The 8,483-nt window shown below is 38.2% G+C and overlaps 1 pseudogene; it reads right to left on the bottom strand.

Annotated features, from left to right (window-relative positions):
• Positions 1 to 2,213: 2,213 nt before the first annotated feature.
• On the bottom strand, positions 2,214 to 2,958 carry LOC131401783 (small ribosomal subunit protein eS6-like; annotated as a pseudogene).
• Between the last annotated feature and the right edge of the window lie 5,525 nt (positions 2,959 to 8,483).

Here is an 8,483-nt window from a genome sequence, read left to right as displayed (position 1 = left end):
AGTTTTTCGGCTATTGAGTTTTATGAGCTTCTTATATATTTTAGATATTAACCCATTATTGGATAACTGGTTTGCAAATATTTTCTCCCATTCTGTAGGTTGCCTCTTCATTCTGTTGATGGTGTCCTTTGCTGCACAGAAACTTTTCAGTTTGATGCAGTCTCACTTATCTATTTTTGCTTTTGTTGCCTGTGCTTCTGGTGATATATAAGAACAAACCTTTTAGCAAAGTCTTCCCGGCTTTCAAATTCTGGCCCCTGCCTGCCTTTCTTCTTTGAGCTTTCACCATCACACCACTGCACACCACAGTCCAGGCCACTGGACCACTCCCAGTCCCTGAGAATGCCATGCACATGTATGTGTCTCTGCATATTGTCCTTTCTTCTTGGAATATTCACCCTCTGCTGTCTATCCAGCAGGTGCAGTATTACAAAAGTCTCTGGTGGCTTTCCTGATCCTCTTCCTCCCAAGGAAGAATTAGTTGCATTCAGCTTTGTTTGGTCCCCTAGTGAAGTATGTACTAGAGTTGTTTACAAAATTGTTTCATATTCTAGACTATATTCCAGAAATTAATATCTACCAGATAGTGTATGCTATTTTTTAAATAAATTTGGTCATTTTGTCTCGATTTCTTTATCTATAAAATGACAGTGCTTTTAAATTTGCTTGTCAATAATAATCAGCTGAAACTCATTTTTGAAATACAGATTCTAGGCTCCCTCCCATAGATTATGATTGCAGGGTTCCAGGAATTCATATTCGAAATGACCTCACTATGTGATTCTTATAATCAGGTATGTTTAAGAGAACTGAGTTAGATTACTCTAGGGCCCTACCCTGCTCTAAATTTTTTCCTTTTTTTGTCTATAATTTCTTACGGCATAGAAGAGAATAAAAGCGAAGGACAAAGGTGAAGGGCATGTTTTAAGATGACTAGCCGGAGTTTTGGTAACTGACACCCATCCCCTCTCCTTCAGTCCTTATTTTCAAGGGCAATTTTGAAATTTTAAGCCTGGTAAACATGTGGAAATATGATTAGAGTAAAGAGAAAGTAAGAGGAGAAACTGATTCGATGTATATATAAATTACAAAAATACCTTAGACAATTTTCCATCAATAATCAAAATAACACCTTACACCGGTACAATGCTTACAACTTGCAAAATACTTTCCACTTCCTTTATCTTTTTTACACTTTATAACCACACTGTAAGTTCAGCAGGGAAAAGCAGGACAGCAATCATTATTTCCATTTTATACAAATATTTTTTGAGTGCCTATGTCATATGAGGAAAAAATAGAGTATTTCATATAGAAAAAGGCTATGATCTTCTATGCGTTTAAAAGAGGTAAAGTTCTCAAACTGTATATGCCCAGGTAAAGAGTTATTGGACTGAGTTGGAAAGATATATTATCCAGATATTTCAAGGCCATCGAAATCTTTTTTTCCCACCATCTATGCAGAGTTATTTAGGGAACTGCTATAAATGCCCTCTTGACTTTTCAAATTTGAAATAATTTCAGAATTACAGAAAAGTTGCAAAAATAGTAGTTTCCATATACCTTTCATCCAGCTTCCTCTAATGTTAACATTTTACATACCACAGTACAGTTATCAAAATCAGGAAATTAATGTTGGTACAATACTAGTGACTAAACTACAGACTTTAACATTTTTCCACTAAGGTCCATTTTCTGATGCAGGATCTAATCCAGGATCCCACATTGCATTTAGTTGTCAAGTCTCCTTAGTCTCCTTCAATCTGAGATAGTTCCTTGGTCTTTCTCTCTCTTTCGTGACCTTGACACTTTGGCAGAGATACTGGTGGAGTTATTTTGTCATATATCCCTCGATTTGGGTTTGTCTGATGCTTTCTCATGTTTAGATGAAGGTTATGCATTTTTGGCAAGAACACCACAGAAATGGCACTGTGCCCTTCTCAGAGCATAAAGTCAGGAGACATGGTGGTCTCTGCCAAGTTTCTCCATGTAATTATTCCCCTTCCCTTGTCATTAATAAATATCTTAGGGGAAATACTGAGACTATGCAAATATCCTGCTTCTCCTCAAACTTTTACCCACTAATTTTAGCATCCTTCAATATATTTTGCCTCTGATAATTATCAATATGGTGTTTGTCTAACGAAGATTTTCTTTCTTCTTCTTTTTTTTTTTTTTTTTTGGATATCTGATCTTGTTACTCTTAGAAAATTTCATTTTTGACTGGACTCAGACTTAGAGGTAGAAGCTCTCAGGACAGCCCCCATCTCTTGGCAATCTGTTCCTGGTGTTTTTCTTTGGCCTCCTTCACTCTCTTGGCCAAAAGTTCAGCATATTCTGCAGCCTCTTCCTTGTTTTTCTTAGTACACTGTTTCTTCAGAGCAATAGGCCGCCGTTTGTGTTGCAGGACACGTGGAGGAACAAGATGCTGAATCTTGGGTGCTTTGGTCCTAGGTTCTTACCTTCTTTGTCTAGGGGCTTTCTCACAACATTCTAGCGGACATCATCCTCTTTAGAGAGATTGAAAAGTTTGCAGATTCTGCTAGCTCTTTTGAGCCCCACACGACGAGTCACAGTAGTATCAGCGAGTCCAGAAATATCCTTCTCCCCTTTTTTCACAATGAACAAGTTGAGAACACTCAGATTGGCAACCACAATGCAACCCCCAACAGATTTGTGCTTTCTTTCTCCAGTCCTCCTCCGTCTGTAACAGGAATGCCCCTCACTCAATAGCAGGCAGACACGGCCATGGGTCAAGACACCCTGCTTGATGGGGAAACCCTGCTTGTCATTCCCACCACTGATTCGGACCACATAACCCTTCCACTCTTCACCCAGAGCGTCAGCAGCAACTTCTGTGGCCATACGCTTCTCACAAAATGTACAAAGTTGGCATTCATCGTCCACTTCCATGAGTTTCTGGCAGCCAGTGACCGGGAAAGAGATGTTCAGCTTCATCCTGAAGCAGCCGACTACCTCCGAGGCACCACATAAAAAGAGGCTAATGAAGACTTTCAATTTTCCTCATTCCTCTATATATATTAGTTGGAATTTTTCTCTAAGGAGAAGCTATCCCTTCTCTCTCAATTATTTATTCATTCATTTGTGCCCTTCATTTTTGCTTGTGTGTTCCCTCTGTTTCCCTTCTTTGCCAGGCCAGTAGGAATTTAGCAAAGCAATAGATAAAAACAAACATCATTTAAAAAGACAACTCCCAAAGTATTTTCAAATTTTTTGCACTATCCTGTCTAACCAGATGGACTAGTCAAACAACAAAAAACTTAGATTAAGATCAGACACACAAACAACATTGATCAAAGCAACATGAATCCATAAGAAACAAACTGACCAAAAAAAAGACAAAAGTCCTTACTCACTGACTGTGTGTGGTATCTTAGGGGCAAAAATTAAATCAATGCATTTTGACAACCAATGTTCATTTTGTTTGTCTCCAACTCTCTAACCGGGTAAAGTTTCTAAATAAAAGAAGAAGCTAATTGCTTTATTTCAAAATGGATAGTGGTTTTTAATGGTTTATTTTGGCTTGGGGCTTTTTCTCTCCAACCAGGACATCTATTCTTCTTCAGAGAACAAAACAGAAAATAAATTATTGGTACCGAAGTAGTATGAATATTGATACCATCAGATGTGTCTACCCTAAGAAAGATTATTTCCACATCTATCATCAACGAAATGTTTTGCAAAACAGGTTGTTTTTCCAACAGATTGGTGTATGGTGAATCAAAAAAGTTTGCATGTGAGGAGAATAAGCATTGATTCTAGAAATGAGCCACAATCTCTTGGGTGGCCTAAGAACAAGTTACCAAACTTGCCTAGACCTGATTTTTCCATCTGTGAAATGATGATAGTTTTTACCTACCTCATTAAGAGATGTCAGACATTAATTAATGTTCATAATGGGCTTGAGATCTGTGATTAAATCTGTTATCCTTGATGGAAAACAGAGCCATTCAACCACTGAGGAGCAGTAAACAAATCAGGGGGATGTATAGTCCATGGAAAGAAATACTAAAGAGTGAAAAGTTAGTCAAGAATGAGGAGTGGGGCCTGGGACAAGAACCTCTTTCGGTGTGTAAGTATTCGTGCATTGTTATTGTTCATGGAATTAAGAAATACACCTCTCTGATGTCTCAATATGCGGACTCTTCTTCGCCACACTAAGGTTCTTAACCTTTTGCGTGTCATGGATATTTTTAACACTTCAGTGAAGCCACAGACCTCTTCTCATAATGCTTTTTAAATACATTAAAAAGTATGTAGGATTATGAAAGAAACCAATTTTATTAAGGTACAGTTATAATGTTTTTAAAAATTTAGTCAGAATTATATGTATGCTTCTTTATTAAATTAGATGAGATCCAATAGCAGTCTAATAACTACCATAATTTCAAAGTTGTGATGGTTGTAAACAACATTTCAAGATATTTGCAACAACTCTAATGTGATATAAAAATATCCGTGTTTTCTGTTAGTGATAAGGTTAGAGGAACTGCTCTTATTATTGCGGTTTGTTGCCTACATTTATAATTTTAAATTGCTAAGTTTTAGTTGGAAGTTACTGAAAATAAAGATGTATTATTCTTCCCATCCAATTTCACGGACCCTCTAAATTTTATCCATGGGCTTCTTGGGGTATTTGGATCTCAGGTTAAGAAACTCTGTTCTAAACCTATCCTGGAAACCCTCAGATAGCCAAATACTTGATATTATTTCTCCAAGTGCAATCAGGTGATCATAGCTATGGAGTGTTTATTAAAAATGCAAATCTCTTGACCTTTTCCTAGACCTGCCGAATCGGTATTTTTAACAAGCATTCAAGTGACTGATATACACACTAAAGTTTGAGAACTGCTTCAAAGGTGGTTACATCAATACTTATCTTCAATAGAATCACAATTATCAAGCCACAGATTCTTAAATATTAGTTTGAGGTATTATAATATCATATAATATTATAATATGGTAGGTCTGGAAGGGGCCTAGAAATTTCAATCTTTTAATAGGCCTTTCAAATATTGTGATGAATATGTTCTCAACTCCATTATGAGAAATATTCCTAAACGAAGACACTAAAAGTCAAAGTATAAAATCTGCCCAGGAATGAGAGGAACCCAATCAGGAGCTTTCCATCAGAATCATCATCACAATACTCCACTACCCTTTCCTTTTCTGCACCAGTTAATACCCTTCAAAAGAAAATCTTTAGATAGAAGAATTAAATATGGAATCAATGCATTGTATCACAAAAGATACAAAAGGTGAGTGACATTCTCTGTAACTTTTAACATCATGCTTTAAACTGGTAGGCAAAAATTAAATGTCAGCAACAACATGAAAAGCAGAAAAACAGAGTAAAAGGGCTGCAGAAGATCTAAAGATCATCTTGAGTTTCAACTACTTCCCTTTTTCTTCTGCCTCACAAATCTTTATCCCTATCCCAAAAATTCTCTGTAATTTGAGCTTCAGACCAGTAGATCCAATTGTCTACTAAACATTTACCCCTGCATACCACAGACAACTCAGACATGACAACCAAAACTGAACTCATCACATTCCTCTGCAGAATGGCTTTCTCTTTCATATTGTGGGTCTTGGGTATTGGTACCATCTAGCAAGATATTCAGAAATTGTCCTAGACATCTCCCATCTCTCACCAAGTTTTTCTTTGCTAGGGGACGCTTTTGGAGTGATGGTCAGTGTTAAAGCTCCAGCAGTGACCTAGTGTTCTTCATGTCTGCATGTTTGGAGTGCCAGCCTCCAATGTGGCTGATGTCGTAAGATTGACATAGTGATTCAAAGAGTCCTTCTCAGACAGGTCTCATGCCCCAAACTAACTCCAAAAACACAACTGCAGCCCTAGGAAGGCTTAGGAGATGTGGCTTACTCCAGCTCAGATTTCAGACTCTGAAAGAAACACCTTTTATTTCTATGATTCATTTTTTCCTTGTATTTATGTTTTCTTGCCCTTCACTCCATTCAAGTAGTAAGACTTTGAGTTCTAAGTTTAGGGTGTAGTTCTTGGAGAATGCCCTCTCAGACTGCCTGTGATCTAGGCAAGAGAAATTCTTGGGGGTTCACAGGGTCCTCGCTGAATCATGGAGTTTGGAGGCCAAAGACACCTAATAACACATGATTCGGAATTTGGAATTCTCATCACCAACATCTGGTGTAGGCAAGCTGACCAAAGTGAGTACATAGACAGGTTTAGGAGGTAAGATCACTGAAGAACCTCAAACCTGAAGGGCTGTTGCACTATTTATGGGTAAATCCCCCTAAGAAGAGCAAGGCTACTGCACCAGGACAGGATCTAGTAAGTGGACCATGGTCTTGATGAAGACAAAGATTCACTTCTAAAGTAGTGGGCTGATCTCAAGACAGAGCCTCAGTATGTAAACTTCTGATCCAGTCATATTGCTAGACTGCTCTGTGTTCTTCACTCCAGGATCAATTTTCCTTTTCATCCTATTCCTCAGTCAGGGCAGAAAGAGTAATATGTAACTCCAAAGGAAATAGAGCAAATTTCTGCTGGAGCAGAAAAATAGGTGGCAGAAAAGAATGTCTGCATCACTATGAGAAGGATAATTTTAACCAAGGCTATGTGGTTTCAATGCTGACAAAAGGTGAGATTTGGGGAATGAGACATGGCAGAGATAATCTACTTCTCAACGGGCCCCTGCATGTAGAGGGGTAGGAAGTGCTTACAGCAGCAGTAGGAACAAACAAAGCTGGTTCCGCTAGGATTAAAGCAGCTCACAGAGTGGGGTCTATATTACTGAGCATGGGCCACCCTCAATTCAGGATTGTGAGGCCAAAACAATGGGAACCTTATGGGACAACAGGAATAATTCAAAAAAGAAAGAAGAGGAGGATCCCAGGAAAGGCCCACATCATGGAGGTGCAAACCTTGCAGTCACTGGTAGTGGACCCTGAACAACAGACAGGAATGGATTGGTCTCTTGGTGCAGTTCGAACCAAAAAGTCTTTATTTATTATTTTATTTTATTTTATTTTTCATACTGATGCCTTTTCTTTTTTTTAAAGATTGGTCCTAAGCTAACATCTCTTGCCCATCTTCCTCTTTTTTTTAATCTTTTTCTCCCCAAAGCCCCAGTACATAGTTGTATATCCTAGTTGTAGGTCCTTCTAGTTCTTCTATGTGGGACGCCACCCCAGCATGGCTTGTTGAGCTGTGAGCAGGTCTGCGCCCAGGATTCGAACCAGCGTACCCCAGGTCCCTGAAGTGGAGCATGCAAACTTAACCGCTATTCCACTGGGCCAGGCCCCTATTTTATTTTATTTTATTTTATTTTTCTGACTACTCCCTCACCCCAGAAAATACCAGTGCTCTTTTGGCGTATGGCTGGTAGCAGTAATTGGATCTAGACCTGCTTTCTCAAATCCAGTAGGCACTAACCACATGTAGCTATTGAGCACTTGAAATGTGGTTAGTCTGAATTGAGAGATTCTTTACATATAAAATATCTATCGAATTTCAAAAACTTAGTACAAAAAAATGTAAAATATCTCATTAATTTTTATATTAACTACATGTTGAAAATATAATATTTTGGAGATATTGCTTTAAATAAATATATCACTAAAATTAATTTCATCTGTTTCTTTATTCTTTTTTAATGTAACTGTTAGAAAATTCAAAATTATATATATGGCTTGCATTATTTCTCCATTGGACAGTGCTGATCTAGACCAAGACATACCTTGGTTCCACGGCCATTGTTCTTTTTGTATGTGCTAAGGAACTAGTATTTAACCAATGATTCTAAAACTTAGTGTGTTTAAAAATCATCTGAGGAACATAAGAAAATGTCTTTCTTGCCTCCACCCTCCTAGCAAGATTCTAACTATTGCATTTGGGATGTAGACAATGAATTCGTATTTTCAACCAGTTCCCTAGGAGATTCTGATACAGGAAGTCCTCTGACCGTACCTTGAGAAATATTGGCTTAGGGTGAACAGCACTGCACTGATCATGTTTGATTCTAGGATGTTCTTCTCTTTTTCTAAATTTTGTGGGTGGGAGAAGCTGCTGTGATAATCTCATGTTCGTGCTGACTCTCTGAAACTTGGGCTAAGTATATCCAATGATGGTTTTAGGATTGGATTAAACAAACTTTAAAAATGCTAAAACCTTTACCTCAGATTTAGTGGAAGATGGCCCATGATACAGCTGCAGAGGAGAAATCTCAGGCTGCAGTGAGGGCCCTGAATTAGTTCCCTTGTATATGAGAATGTAAGAACTGAAAAGAAAATGTGCATGGGTGCAGGCAAGAAGGAGGGAGGCATGCAAGAGGGCCTGAGACACTGGATCCTGTATTGAAGCTTTGACTTCTCTGTAGGAACAAGAGGTTGGCTTGATGCTGGGAAGAGATTTATATTACTAAAATGTATACGGTGTATTCACAAAATGACTAACATTATGTGCTGAAGTCAACAAGGGCTCA

The sequence above is a fragment of the Diceros bicornis genome (genome assembly GCF_020826845.1).
Source record: "Diceros bicornis minor isolate mBicDic1 chromosome 16 unlocalized genomic scaffold, mDicBic1.mat.cur SUPER_16_unloc_1, whole genome shotgun sequence".
Lineage (NCBI taxonomy): Eukaryota > Metazoa > Chordata > Mammalia > Perissodactyla > Rhinocerotidae > Diceros > Diceros bicornis.
Note: the sequence above shows the minus strand (reverse complement) of the source record. Positions and strands in the feature narration are given on the sequence as shown.